This window comes from Heterocephalus glaber, unplaced genomic scaffold (genome assembly GCF_053883595.1).
Source record: "Heterocephalus glaber isolate CG9 unplaced genomic scaffold, H.glaber_assembly_v1.0 deba00000281, whole genome shotgun sequence".
In the NCBI taxonomy this organism is placed as follows: Eukaryota; Metazoa; Chordata; class Mammalia; order Rodentia; family Bathyergidae; genus Heterocephalus; species Heterocephalus glaber.
Genome location: NW_028258139.1, coordinates 27,706,721 through 27,721,913, shown reverse-complemented (window position 1 = coordinate 27,721,913; position 15,193 = coordinate 27,706,721). Strand labels below are relative to the sequence as shown.

At 44.6% G+C, this 15,193-nt stretch overlaps 1 long non-coding RNA gene and 1 pseudogene across 1 annotated transcript in view; one reads left to right on the top strand and one right to left on the bottom strand.

Annotated features, from left to right (window-relative positions):
• Window positions 1-266: 266 nt before the first annotated feature.
• Window positions 267-15,193, top strand: part of LOC110347617 (uncharacterized) — a 118,495-nt gene continuing 103,568 nt past the window's right edge. Inside the window, exon 1 of the long non-coding RNA XR_015441478.1 lies at window positions 267-564. This is a non-coding gene — a long non-coding RNA (uncharacterized LOC110347617). The remainder of the gene's footprint in view (window positions 565-15,193) is intronic.
• Window positions 7,478-15,193, bottom strand: part of LOC101722607 (centrosomal protein of 164 kDa-like) — a 32,643-nt pseudogene continuing 24,927 nt past the window's right edge.

The window sequence follows — 15,193 nt, the reverse complement described above, 5'->3', positions numbered from 1 at the left end:
AATATAATGTTATTAAAATGGAGTTTTCCTTGAAATAAAATTAATAATGAGTTTTTTACTCCTTAGAATGTGATGGTGAAGAGACATAAGATTCACCATGGATCACAAGCGTGGCTCCCGTGGTACTTCTACTGCGCAGCACTGCCCTTCCATGGTTGGGTCCACCCGTGAGGTGAACAAAGCTGCTGACCTGATTGGCTGTGCAGGTAGGTGGGCTGGTAGCTTAGGTGAGAAGGGTCATGGGACGGGAGGGTTGCCTGGTAACACTGCTCCTTGGCTGTAAAACATCGATCCTGGGAAAATAACTTAAGAAATGTTTTACATGTGTGGGACAAAATGCCTTTTGCATTGAGCTTGAAACAGGTGAGGAAGTTAAAAATTGGCTTCGCAGAGGCCAGAGGGCCTGGAAGGGAGTCAGCAGCCTCTGAGAAACCAGCTGGTAGCTTAAAGGTCAAGAAGCAAACAAGATGCTGATGCCAAGAAAGAGGCTCAGAAAGGTTTCCTTCTCTGCAATGCCTTGCTCCTCAGAAGGACGCCTTGCTGCTGCCTGGACTTCCTCCCTTAGTAAGTGTTTCTCCTTAATTTCACTGCACTTCATTTTTATTCTGAGAATACAGAGAAACTGCATAAGGTCCAGCAGGACTTTTAAAGGGAGCACGGTATTGCTCCAAATGCAAGCTTGCTGGAATGTACCAGACATGATTTAAATGCTGAAACCTCAATAACAACAGGGAGCACATATTTCCTTCTCTGGTTGCCTTGCATCTATCACAGTGCCTGGAACATGGCAGGGACCCAGTAGTTGTTTGATTAATTGGTTAGTGACCGTGACAGTAAAGGGAGACTCTAGTGGCTAAAGTCAAATCAGTTGTTCCTCTCTCCTATCAGAAGCTACTTAAGAATAAAAAGCTTTTCTTGGTATCATTCTTAGAGGAGTTTGCCTTAGAAATCAAATCACATACAGAAGTGAGTACTGGATCCTTCACAATAGTGGAAGAAGTGAGGCTAACAAAACTTACTAGCAATGGAAAGAATCTCATGGTGTGGAGATAAGGGTTTTGTATGCATTATCTTATTATATCTGTGCCAAAGAATTATCTGTGACCTATGTAACGTGCCGTCTCACTTCATAGGCGAGGGACTGAGGTGTCAGGAGGCCCATGAATCAGCTGAAGCACAGAATTAGGAAGGATGGAGCTGGGGTTGAATGTAGACAGTCTGACTCCAGAGGCTGTTCTCTAAATCTCGCTGCAATAATTACATTTCAATTTGTAGCACCCATAAATTGCAACATGGTACACACTGTCTCCTGTGAAAGCTTTGGTCCCTGTGTGGGTTAGGGCATGCACACATAACTGCACAGAAATGGTATCCCTGGAACAGAAAGCATGTCTGTCTTTGTTTGTTCTGGCCCATTTCCACTCAAACATATATCTGATTGAGTTCAGAAGTTTGAACACCTTAATTAGATAGTATATTCAATTGCATTAAAATCAATTGCTGTCAACTTATTTGCATACATGATTGTTAAATAGGTCTTTTGCATGATCAGATGTACTGGACCACTACAATACACAAACACAGCCAGATGCACCTGCATCTAAGCTTGTTCAAGATGACATACTTTACACATCCAACAGGTCTTTTAGAAAAGTGCCACAGCTGTGCAAATTTCAACAAAAGGAGGACATCAGGCTCTGACTTGGCCTTCAATTGCTTTTTTGTTACATACAAAGGTATTTCTTGCACCACTACATATATACAAACACAAGATGTGATAATTGAAGTGTCAGTCAAGAACATTGAAACAAATTAGAATAATTCCATAAGATAGTACATTACAGACTATTAAAATTATAGGTACAAAAAGGTTACTGCTAAGTACAAAGAAGCCATGATAAAATGTCAAGTGAAAAACTAGGACATGACTATATTCAAATGAGACTGTATTGAAAATATCGATTCCTTATAGCAGTATAACGTAGAAGGCAAGATATACACCAAAATAGTAACAATATATGATATATAGAAGCAGGATTAGAAGTTCTCTCTATCTAGATATGGATATAATTATAGATAGATGTAATATACATTTATGGTTTCAAAGTTTTCTAAAATATACACATATATAAGTTAGTGTATATAGGTGCATATATGGATAACACCTACATAGGTAGTGTTTCTCTGAAGAAGAGGCATTTGAACTAGCATTAAATGAGAAAAAGAGTCCAATCATTAAAAGAGAATTCCAGATGGAGGAACAGCAAAGGCTTTGCTGAAAACAGCTTGGAATATTCTCAGAGTTCCCAGATGATTTGGTGACTTACTTGGGGACTGGGAGTGAGGAGCAGCAGGAAAAGAAGATACAGTGGAATGTAGGGGTGAAACTTGTACAAGTCCCGAAAATGGCAACTAATGGGGCATTTGTGGTTTCAACACACCATTTCTGGTATTAGTATTTAGCATAAACTTCTCAAATCACAAAGTATTGGGATTGCCAGCAGTTAATTCTGTCCTACATCAGCAAGATCTAATAATCATACTTAAGGTACATATACTGCCCATCACAGATCCATAGATCCAGCCATAAATTCTAACATGTTTGTACTAATCTTACACTTATTGGGTTATTGGTCACCCCAGAAGCAAAAGAAAAATGTGCCTGCTAACCCAAGAATTGGACCATGGCTTTGGCTTTTGTTTGATGAGTTGCTTGTTACATGGAATTCTCTGGAAAGGGAAACTATTCAACTATTAGTCTAATCTTCTCCTGGTTCTAGGTTCTGGGTTCAGGGGCACAATACTGAGAGGCCCAAACCTCAAAGAAGAAGGAAATGAATGTTACCTTCCATATAGGATATTTTAACATAGATGTAAGTGGTTCGATAAAGTGCAGCCCAGAATGGAGCCCCGAAGCCAGCACAGAGTGTAGGGGACTAGCCACTTTTAGTCTTTGGGCAAAGTGCAAAGGAGAAGTAGTATTCAAGTCCAGAGACAGGGGTTTGAGGAAGTGAAGTCTGCAAAGCCCAAGACACCAATTCCAGAGGACACAGGGAAAGGGCTCCATATGTTAGGGCCAGATGAGGGAGCAGGCAAGATAGAGCTGGCTGGTCTGGGAGAGAAGAATGAATGTGTAAGAACCACATTCAGGTGGTGGAAGCACCTCCCTCATGCACATGGCCATGGCTATGAGCAAGAAGAGTACAGAATGTGAACTGATTTGAAGAAAAGAGGTATCTGCATTCAGTAAACTAAGTGCATAACCTATCTTCAGGGCAGAGTAGGTCATGAAGATCCGGCCAGGGCTGTTTGGCATGTCTAAATGCCTGTAAGACCTTCTTTCAGTGTTGCAGGGAGAGGATGCTCAATAAATATTCATTGATTTGAACTAACAGAAAAGGCCACAAGCAAAGAGCCAGCACTTCATCAAGGTTCCAAACTAGATGCCAAAACATCCTGCGGTGTCTCAGTGTCTCCGTGGTCTTCTCAGGGAAGAAAGGAAAGGAAGGGGACAGAATCTGGTCCCCTCCCCACCAGCCCAGGCTGCTCGGCTGGGCTGCTAGCCACATGTGAAGGCCGCGGGGAAGATTTGGGAATAGGGTGCTGACGAGAAAGAGCATTTGCAATCCATTGCTTCTAGAAGAGAAGCAAAGACCACTTATTCCCTAGTTAGCCAACTTGAGCCAAGGCATTTGAAAGCTAGCAAAAGGGAAAACAGGACTCTTAGGGAGATGCCTTAGATGTGGCCTAACTGTAGATAACCCTTGTGCCCAGGAAGGGAGGGTCCTCGTGGCAGCAAACACCTTCATGGCCCTACAGGCCAAGGTGGGCCTGCAGTGGGGTGGGGACCATCACAGTAAGCAGAACCCACCCTGGCACAGCCAAAGAGTCCTTCACCCTTGCTTTCTCCACGCTTGGCTCTTCCAGCATAGGAGTTGTATGGAGACCCTGCCCTGCTCTTTCTTCCCTTCCAACAGATGCAATTCCTTTCCAGCAACTGCCCAGGATGAACAATTGGCCAGAAGCTTTTGTGAGAACTTTAGAAAGTTCCTCGAGCAAGCCCTATATTTGCTTGGTTTTGTTTGCTTTTGACTCTGTAATGTTTCTCCTAAGGACTTCGGGAGAAACAGGAGGAAACCATCTGACTTAATTGTTTTTAGGTGGTTAAAATGAAGAAAAAGTGTGTCAAGCTTTTCATGTAGCAGATAATATCCCCTGACTCTGGGATCACTTTAATTAATGAAAACACGACTTCAGCTCTACCTCTCCATGCACGAGATTCACAGGAGTGGTAAGAAAATGAACCAAGTCTGCAGCTCATATTTTGGCAAACTTCCTTCGGGTGTGTGTGTGTGTGTGTGTGTGTGTGTGTGTGTGTGTACCCCAAATGTAGTAACAGTTCTGAACTTTTGATTTTTATTTTATAGTTAAGTGCCAAATAAATTGTCAGTTGGTACCTAATCATCCTTCTCTCCCATCGTCTTAGAAATACAAATTGCTTGAGGGGGTAGTGCTGTTATTTTAGACTAGAAAATACTTGCCAGATGTCTCTTATAAGAAGCTGCCCCGCCCAAGGGCATGTGCCTTGGTCATTAGGATGCCTTCTAAATATTACCACCGCAGCCCTGGGAATGAGGGTTCTGAACCCTCACTTATACTTAGCTGCTGGTATGGTGCTTTGTCTCTGTGTCTTGTGCTCCCGTTTCCCCTGATGTAGAGGAAGCACCAATTAGATTGTGCTCATTCCAGAGCAGCAGGCACAAGTCAGAGGAGTAGGGACCAACCGCCTCACCTCCTGGCCAGGAACAATGCAAGTCCTGGCCGCCGAGGCCCTGGGCCTCTTCTGCTTGCTTCTGACATTCTCCAGCACACCCTATAAACATGTCCCAGTCTGTTTATTCAAGGTATATTGTCCAGGCTAAAGGAAAATGTAGCCGGACCCCGGTGAAGACAACAGGGAGGGTGAGAGGGGCAGAAGAGGCAAAATGGAGAAAACAGGAAACAGGCAGAGAGGAGTGGGCCTGCTCTGAGTCACGAAGCAGGATTTTAATGCTCCGATCTCCACTGCAGAGCTGCTGGGCTGCCTGTATGCTCTCTGTGGCCTCGGCGTGACACAGTCACCTTGAAACAAGGGCTCATCTTTGGCGCTCTTTCCTTCTGTCCCTCTTCCACTTGACTGGAACCTCTCAAGCTGCATTTCTGCCTCTCACTGCCACCTCATCCATGCCAGGCTCCCTAAATAAAATAGCGTGTGGCCAGCCCCATTACTCTCAATCATTATTTCCTGCATGGCTCTTATATAGCTTTGTCATAGTTTGATTATTATTGTCATTAGTAATTCACTATTATTTTACTTATCTACAGCCTCTGTTTTGACACCAGATCTTGTATGCACCATGAGAGTGGAAACATTCCTCTCCTGTCACCGCCCTGAGCAGCCATTTCATATGTACATAGCCTGTAATGAACACCCAACAATGATTTTTTTAATTGTGTCAAGGACTAAATCAATGAATGTGTCTACCAGGTCGTGAAGATGGCATGTGAAAGGAAAGAGAATTTAGTATGGCTTTCTTTTCCCTTGACAATTTATCTACACAGAGTTAGGAGTTTGAAAAATATATTATCAAACATGAAGCTAAAGTCATGACAACTGATAAATAATAAATAAGATACGCAGAAAGTCAGAAATCTCAGAGATTGTATTTCAAAGAACATCTACTGTATTGATTCCTTAAAATGGTTTTTAACATTACATTTTTGAATATTAAGAAATTGGGGCTAGGCATGGGGGTGTACACCTGTAATCTCAGCACTTGGGAGGCTGAGACAGAAAGATTACCACAAGTTCAAGGCCAGCCTGATCTACAAAGCAAGACCGTGTATCAAAAAAGAAAGAAAGAAAGAAAGAGAGAGAGAGAGAGAAGAGAGAGAGAGAGAGAAAGAAAGAAAGAAAAGGGGTCTTTTCACTGCTTTTGACATAATTCTTAAAATAGCCACTGAGTGGAAGCCATTTTATACTGATAAACTAAGCACCATATTGAAATTCCTGCATATGCTAAAAACAGCTTCTTTCCACTCCTTTCCAAACATACACCTAATGAAGAGTTAATTCTGCTCATGGAGTAACTTATTTCTTTCAATTCACCAGTTAGGGCAAGTGCCATTTGTTACCATCATAAAAGAGGAAATGGCGCTTGGTCCAACAGGAAATTTGAAAAGGAAATGTGATTGGAGAAATTATTATTTTGTTTAATATTAGAAAATGGATCTGCAAAGATTTAATTGATGCAGAAAACAGGACTGTCACCAGAGTTGGTCGTATCACATGAGCTATTCCCAAAGAACACAGACTGAGCCAAACAACAAAAGACTTTTTCTGTGTGCTGCCTAGAAAATATCAGAGAGGGTAAAAAAGACACTAGATCTTCAGGTCTTTTTCCATGGCAAACAAAGGAGTGGTGGGACGGTGAGAGTTGGTTTCTAAGGGTTCGGGTAGCAGGGGCAACCCCATAGTTATCAAGATTTAAAAAATGGGGCATTTTGTTTAAACAACAGACAGAACATGTCTGAGAACATTCCCTGCAGCCCCATAAGGATCCGAAGAATGGGCAGGGGCAGTGGGTCTGCAGGAAGCTGTGCCAGCAGAGTGGCAGCTCCGCCTGGTACAACACCACTCCCTGCCAATGCCAGGCCCCAGCCCTCATTCCAAACTCTGGGATCAGACAGGGGTGGTGCAAGTGGAAAAGGTAGATGGAAACAGGCCCATGACTGCACCCAAGGTGTTCTGGGAAGAGAAAAACTGCGATGAGAGCCAGAAGCCATCCATCCTTTCCTGTGGCTTCTGGCTTCCTAGAGAAGTGGGGGTGAGACCTGAGATACTACCTGAGAGGAGCCCTGGGGAGGGGAGGGTTAGGGTGGGGAGGGTGCTCCCAACATCCCTGAGGAAAGCACAGTGCTGGCAGAGTGGAAGAAGCCAAATGTCTTGGGGCCAGCCTCCAACTTTCAGCAGGGCTCTGCACAGCTGAGCCCAGTCCTGAGACAGTCAAAAGGAAAGGTGGAACACCCCCGAGAGGAGACACTCAAGAAGAAAAAAGAAAGGATGTGATCTCAGTAAGGCTGAGGTCTCAGACATAGATGCTGGCCCAGAAGAGCCGGGGCCCAGGGCACAAACATACTGGGAGGCTTTGTCCTGGGGAGTGAAGCCCAGCAGGGCCCTGACGGTCCCCAGGACCAATCCCACTCCAGAGGGATTCCTTTGGCCTACAAGGCAACTCTATGAATGCCACCCTTCCTCCCAAAGGTGCCCTCCCTGAGACTCCTCAATGGCCACATCTCCTCAGTGCTGCCAAGTCCACGAATGAGCTCATGTAAGTCCACACATTGCAGTCCGACATCAGGTTCTCGGTCACAGAGAGTGTGGCTGACTCTTTCATCATCACAGCCTTTCCACCCATCTCCAGACCCTCATGGTTCCTCCAAGTCCTGAGTGGGGCGCAGCAGAGGACAGGAACGTGCTCTGTTGGAATAAAGTGCAGGCAGCTGCTCAGGCACTTGGTCTGGGAAGGAGCTAGCTGCCAAGCCCATCTTGGGGCTCAAAAGCGATACACATTCAGTCTGTTGTTCTCATCAAGGCCCAGCTGCAGCAGGTTTGAAGTGGCTGTTGGCTTGGGCACCTAGGAGAAGAGAGGTACTTTGGGGTCATTCTTGAAACCGTCTAGCCACTTTCGGTTGACCTCCATCATGCCCTGGATGCTGGTGCTGCCCACCTCCAGGACTCAGGAATGAGGCCGCTGCAGGAGGCAGAGCTGCTCACTGGCAGACGTATAGCCCAGGCTGTTCTCCAGGCGGGCAGGGGAGCTGCTGAGTAAGGGGAGGCCAGAGGGAAAATACTTGCACCACTTCTCTAGCAGGAAGTCATCCACTGTTTGAGCCACAGCAGAGGAGAGCCTGGGGCCCAGCCCCGGGTCCCAGGCCCACTGGGTGGACATGGATGCCACAGGGGATGAGGCTGAGACCTTGTTTAGGGAGGAATAGGCAGGGATGGAGGTGCTCTTAGAGGATGGCAAGGAGGTAAAGAGCAGCGGCGGTGGCTGAGTGCTGAGGCTGCCCAGCACTCTGAGGACACCATTCAGTGCGCTGCTAATCCGCTGCAGGGAGCTGCTCAGGTAATGGATCTTGTTGGGGAAGCCAGGACTTGGGGTTGGGGTGACATAAGGCAAGGGGTAGGATATGGAACTTTCACTGCTTAGGTCTTCTGTGTCACTGAGGTCGAAGGTCACCACCTTCTTGGCAGGGCCCCCTCTCAGAGTGTCCTCATCTGAGGCCTCTTCCTGAAGAGAGGACTCCAACTGGTTCAGCTTCTCCTCTCTCTTCTTCAGCAGGTCATGGCCTTTCTGCATGGCTGACTTCATCTCATCCAAGTGCCTGGTTTCCTCCTCCAGGTTCTTGTGCACATCTTCTAGGACCGTGCTGCCCAGTGGGTCATAAGCTTCCTCCTGGGCACTGGCCAGCTCATGGCGCCAGTGCTGCTGGGCAACTTTCAGAGCTGTCTGCCGCTTCCTTATGGAGCGTGTCTGCTGCACCGGGAACTCCTTGGCACTACAGACAGCCATCCCTTTGGCAGAGAGTTAGTGCTGCATGCTGTCTGAGGACAAGATGGTCTTCTCCTTGCTTGTCCCAAATGATTTCTTCAGGTCCTCAATGTGGATATCCAGCTCAAAATGTGTGGACGAATTGTTTTCCTCAACTGCCAGGTCTTTTAAAATGTTGTTTCTTCTGAGCTTCAGCCTCCAGGCTGCTGATGCGTCTCTGCAGCCTCTGACTCTGTGCCTGCAGCAGATCCACTCGGGACTCCAGCTCCACCTTGAGGGCCTGCAGCTCATCCAGAGTCCTTCAGAGCTGCCACTTCGACTCCACCATGTGGGTGTGCTCCTTCTTTGCCTCTTCCAGGTGCTGATCGGTGGCTGTAGCTTCCTCACTCTCCAGAGCAACCTACCTCTGTACATTAAGCAGCTGGTGCTTCTCCTTCTGCACAGTCTCCTCCTGGACATCTAGCTGAGCCATTCTGGCCTTGACATCTTTAGTTCTGGTTTCAAGTTCCACCTCTAAGTCTTGGAGTTTCCTATCCTGCTCTCAGTGCTGGTGCCACAGGTGCTGGAGCTGCTGCTCCTGCTCCCCCCTCACAATCTCCAGTTCTCGCTCATGCGCCCTCCGAAGCTGCTCCAGCTCTGCAGTCAGGTGCCCCAGGAGGTTGGCCCGCTGCTTCCTCTCCTTGGCTTCATACCGCTCTCGGGCCTTAGTCATGGCTTGCCTGTGCTCCTCCTTCATCTTGTCCAGCTTTCTCTCATGCTCCCTTTCCACCTCCTGGCGCTTCTCTTGAAGGAGGCTGCTGAGCTCCTGCTCATACTCAATCACCTGGTGAGCCTTCTGGTGTGCTCCCTGCTCTGCCCACACAAGATTTCCTTGAAGCTGGGCTGCCTCTTTCTGCTCAGCTTCCTCTGTCTTCTTCTGGAGGCTGGAGACCACCTCCCTGTGCTTGTCCTTCAGTGAGGAACAGAGCCTCTCCAGCTCAGCACTGTGTTCCTTCTCCAGCACTGCCACTGCTTCTTTCCTCTCCCCTTCCAGTTGCTCCCTCAGTTACCACAAAGCCTCTTCCTTCTCAGTCTTCAAGGCAGCCCGTGCTGTCTCCTCTGAAGCCTCTAGCTCTTCCCTGAGTTGTCCAAGCATCCGCCTGGTTTTCTGTTCCAAGCTGGCCCTCTCGGCCTTTTGTAGGGCCTCAAACTCTAGGAGAAATTATTTTGATAGGTGAAATGAAGGAGGAAAGAGACAGAAAAGGAAAAAAGCAATTGGCAGTGAAGTCATCCCAGCCTCTCTCTCTTAAGGTCTGTTCCTAGGAGGCAGGGCCTGAGAAAAGACCCCTCTGGCTGGTGAAAGTGATGCCCCAGACCCACAGCCCCTAAATAAAGCTAGGCCACAATCCCACCTCAACACAAACCAAAAACTAAACAGTAGTAATCCGAACAATGGCCTTGGGCTTCACAATTCAAAAGTCTCTTTTTATTTCAATTCCTTAAAATTGTAAATCCTTTTCAGAATGAATAATCTGAAAAAATCCTAATTTCCAACTTCAGTAAACTGACTGTTAAAGAGAGTTAACTTTTCTCAAGATTATTGGGTTGCTTTAAAACTACTAGGTATAATTTCAGTTATTTAAATACTCTGTCTCTTACCTGAGAAATTCATTTGAACTCACTTTAACCCGTACAAATATGCATAAACATGTGGTGCGTGCGTGTGTCATATTAGACATTTATTGTTGTATATATGCACTACTGTGCATGTGGGTCTCTCTCCTGAACTTTTGCTGTCAGCTTGTTACCTTGGGAGGAAATTCCAGTCCTTGCTCACTGGAGGTTGGAGAGTTGGGGTTCATTTAATTGGGGGCCCAGTGCTCAGACTATTCTGAATCTGCAGGATAAGGTCACATGCCTCACAGCTCAGGCTGTTTGGGCTCATTGCTCAAACCCAGATGCCAGGTGAAGTTTCTGACACCAAATTCAAGCCTCAAGGAACACATGAGGAATGGAGGCTGCATAGGAGATTAAGTGGGTGGTGTGCATGGGGCACCCACACTGCCTGGTCTTAGCCTGGTTTCTGTTGCTATAACAGAGAGGTGGAGACTGAGGAATCTGTGAAGAAAAGAAGTTTATACTGGCTCCGAGTCGTAGAACTGCAACGCCCTGTGCCAGCATCTACTCAGCTTCTGGTGAGAGCCCTGTGGTAGAAGGACAAATAGACACATGTGGAAGAGAAGCCATGTGTGAAGCAGTGTCGAGAGATGCCAGACTCGCTGTATAACAAGCTGCTTCTGTGAGAACTGGCCAATTCCCATAAGACCTAGTCTGATCTCTCAAGAAAGACATTGACCCACGTGTGAGAGGGGAACCCTCATGGCCTGTGACAAGTCTACTCCTCTCAAACACAGTGATGGTGAAAGTTAAACCTCAGCACAAGGTTAGGCAGACTAAACTTGTGCAGACCACAGTACTGTCAAAACATCAGTTCTCAGGCCACATTAACAAAGGTCTGCGGTCCAAAACAAGGGAGGAATTGATCCCAAGGCATTTGAAAGGAGTAAGGCCATTCTCTTCAGACACTGGCCTTTAGTGTTCCAGAGCTTCACGACTAACCCCAAGAAATGACAGAAATCTGTGGACGCTTCTCCTGAAGGAGAGGGAACAGGAGACATAGTCACTGACTTCAAATATTTGACAGACATTTGGGAGGAGGAGGGATTAGCTTTACCCAGATGAAGAAAAGCAATGCCTGCTGTAGTGGCCAGGAAATATGAGATGGTACAAATCAGTTTGCATTTTTAAAAGAGGAAGAGGAAGGGATTTTTCAACAGCTAAATTGAGCTTTAAGTGAATGGTGATCTTGTAAAGTAGTGAGCTTTCTGTCACTGAAAATATGCAAAGGGGACTGATGGAATACAAGTCAGGGAATACAAGTCAGGGAAAACAAGGCAAGATTTCTGATAACATTTCCCTGAAGCACAAAGACAGTTGGGGATGTTTTTCTTTTCCTCATAATTTTTAAATCTTTTATAAAAATGCTTGAAATGGTTACATGGAAACATAACACTCCCACTGTAAGGTGAGAGCCAGCATCCTGGTCTCCGTCCCCTTTTCACATGTGCAGATGCAGAGACTTTGCACTGACTCCTCCCTCTGCCTGGGCTTTCTCAAAAATGAAACATAAAACTGGTGTATGATCCAGAAACCCCTGTTCTGAACATATATCCAAAGAATTTGAACTCCACATATCAAACAGACATCCGGACCCACATTTTTATTGCAGCAGTGCTTGTTGTAGCCAACAAATGGAACCAATCTAAGTGTCTATTAACAGAATAATGGATAAAGAAAATATGATATATCTACAAGGTAAAATACTACTCAGCCTTCAAAAGGAAGAAAACCCTGTGATTAGTAATGGGGTGAATGAACAAGTAGAATCCGTGCTCAGTAAATTAAGCCAGGAACAGAAGAACAACTACCTGACTCACAACAGCACGATCACTTATTTGTAGAACCTAAAATATAGAACCTCAATTATTTGTAGAACCTATAGAAGCAGAGAGTGGAATCGTGCCTACCAGAGATGGAAGACAGAGAGTTGCTGACCAAAGGATACAGAGTTTCAGCTAGACATGAGAGACAGTCTCTCAAGATCTGTTTTCATAGCGGTTGTACTAGTTTGCATTTCCACAAACAATGTAGAAGCATTCCTTTTCCCCCACATCCTTGCCAGCATTTGCTATTGTTAGATTTTTTTGATGGTAGCCATTCCTTCTGGGGTAAGATGGCATCTCAGTGCAGTTTTAATTTGCATTTTTGTAATGACCAGCAATGTTCAACATTAGTGTATTTATTGGCCACTTGTATTGTTCTTCTGAGATGTGCCTGTTCATTTCAGTTGCCCATTTCTTGATTGGGTCTTTTATTTGGGAGGCCTAATTTTTTGAGTTCTTTATATATTGTAGATATTAGTTCTCTGTCTGAGGAATGCTGGGAAAAAAATTTTTCCCATTCTGTAGGATGTCTTTTCACTCTGTTGGTTTTTTCTTTGCTGTGCAGAAGCTTTTTTATTTAATATGATCCCATTTGTTGATTCTCAGTATTATTTTTTGTGCCATTGAGGTTCTGTTCAAAAAAATCCTTGTCTATGACTATGTCTTCAAGATTGTACTTACTTATCAATGGAAATCTGTGTGGAGAGTTCTCAAAAAGCTAAAAATAGAAATTCCATTTGATCTAGCCATTACCCTTTCAAGTATCTTCCTAAAAGAGTTAAAGTCAGCGTGTTACAGTGATATAGGCATACTGTGTTTACAGCAGCACAATTTATAATAGCTAGATCTTGGAAACAGTGTATATGACTATCAAAAGATGAACAGATAAGGAAATGTGGTATTTGTACATAATGGAGTACTGCTCTATCATAAAGAAAGGTGCACTTCAGGCATTTGTAGGTAAGTAGATGCAACTTGAGAATATAATTTTAAGTGAAATAAATCAGACACACAAGATTAAATATTACATAGATTCTCTTATGTGAGAAATTCAAAAAATACATATCAAAATAGATTATAAATAGGAAGTGAGAAGAAGTTCAAATAATTCCCTGTTACCTATTTCATTGTTAAAATATTTTAATATAATTGCTAATTTGTTTCATTCATATTTCTCTTAGTTAATCAAAAAGGAAGTTTTATGCTGTTATCTGTTTGTTTCTTCTTTGTATGACTCTTTTTTGTCTATGTCTTTTACTCTGAGTAACTATTTTGAAGATAATGATAGAGTGTATTAGCTATTGTTATTCTTTCATTTTGTTATGAAATTTTAATTTTCACAAAATAAAAACATTCTAAAAAAGATCTATTTTACAACATTTCGACCATTGTTAATAATAATGTATATTTCAAAATTGCCAAAAGAGTAGATTCTAAATATTATAACTACCAAAAAATAAGTACATAAAGCCTTGGCTATGTTAATTAGCATGACAGAGTCATTCCCCAGTATAAGCATGTTTCAAAACATTACATTATATTCCATAAATATATATCAACCATTACTTGTGAATTATAAATAAAATTTTTTAAAGTAAAAATAAAGGCAAGTAAATCATGCAGCCTTTGAGACAGGCATAAAGGTCTATTTTGGAACAAGTGGTATTTGTAATCATGTCCACAACTACGGAGGGCTGTGACCAGGCTGCAGGTTGCAAAACATGCCGGAAGGCAGCAGATAGGAAGACTGGTGCTTTCCCAGAGGAGCAAGATGGAGGCCTCAAGCTCCCACCAGGCAGGAGGCCCTGCTGGATGGAGGGCACCTGGGAGGTCCCTGAGGAACCACAGCGGATGCTGCCCTGGCAAAGCCACCCTGAGCTCCAGAGTCCCGGACAAGTGCACAGATGCACCCCATGCAGGATGTCACAGGGATGCCAGACTCCACAGGACACTGCATCCCGGAAGTCCCTGCCCGGGAGGACCAACTTCAGGTAAAGGTTTGGTATGCAAACAAAATGAGCTAACGCGCCAGCCTACCCCTCCAGGGTGACATCACCCAGACGCACATAACCCATGCTTGCAACACTTACTTGACAGAGACCAGCTCTGCTTAGTGCAGGCACTGGCCCAAGGACTCAGGAAAGCCAGCTTGTTCCACGCCTGGACATAAAAGTAACCGAATTCAAAATGACACAAAGTTAGACAGCTGAGTGTCTGAAGCATTTGCAGCTTCTGGATGATGTAGGGTCTTCCTGGTGGGAGTGGTGTTTGTGAGTCAGCACCATTTATACCTGGCAAACAATGTTTTGAGGTGATATTATGTGATGTGATAGGGAGTGAACTAGGAAGATTGAAGTACCAGCTGTTCCTCTTACTACTTGAATAAACTTGTATCAGATACTCAACCTCTCTGAACGAATGGGAAATGCCTCTAGGGTGCATGTCCTACACTGCCAAGAACAGGGAGGCTCTGAAGCAGAAGAGCACTTCTAGTAATGGATAGGAGAGACAAATCCTATGATGTGAGCATAGGAGTAGAAAGGCTGGGGACTCACAAAGATCCCATGAAACTTAGAAGAGAAGAAGAGTGATGGTAGAAGAATGGGACTCACAGAAATAGGAAGACAGAAGACAAAGTACTGAGACATGAGTCAGTATGAATGGGGGAGCAATGATAGAAACTTCAACTGAATCATTTGTACATTTGGGAAGACAGAAAGTAAAGACAGCTGGTGATGGAGGAGACAAGGAAGGACTACAACTTCAGTAGGAAGAAAGGAAATGAGTAGAAGAGGAAAGGAGGGAGAGAAGAGATGTTCCCTCCTCACTCTGTGTCCAGCAAGGTGTCTCGTGTCCCAGTGCTTCCCCATAGCTTTGACTATAGCTTTGTCTCACTCAATTCTGCTCATTTTGAAAGATTTCCAGCAAGCTCCCCACAACTGGGAAGTTACAGTTGATTCCTCAGCACTTTCATATTGCACATTATTCAATTACATTACCCACAGTGGACTCTGAGTTCCAGTGAAAACATGTTGTATCATGTTGGTGCCATTCTGAAGCCACCGTGCTAAAGACAGATCCTAGCATGTAGAGGTAACCTAATAAATAATTGTGAGT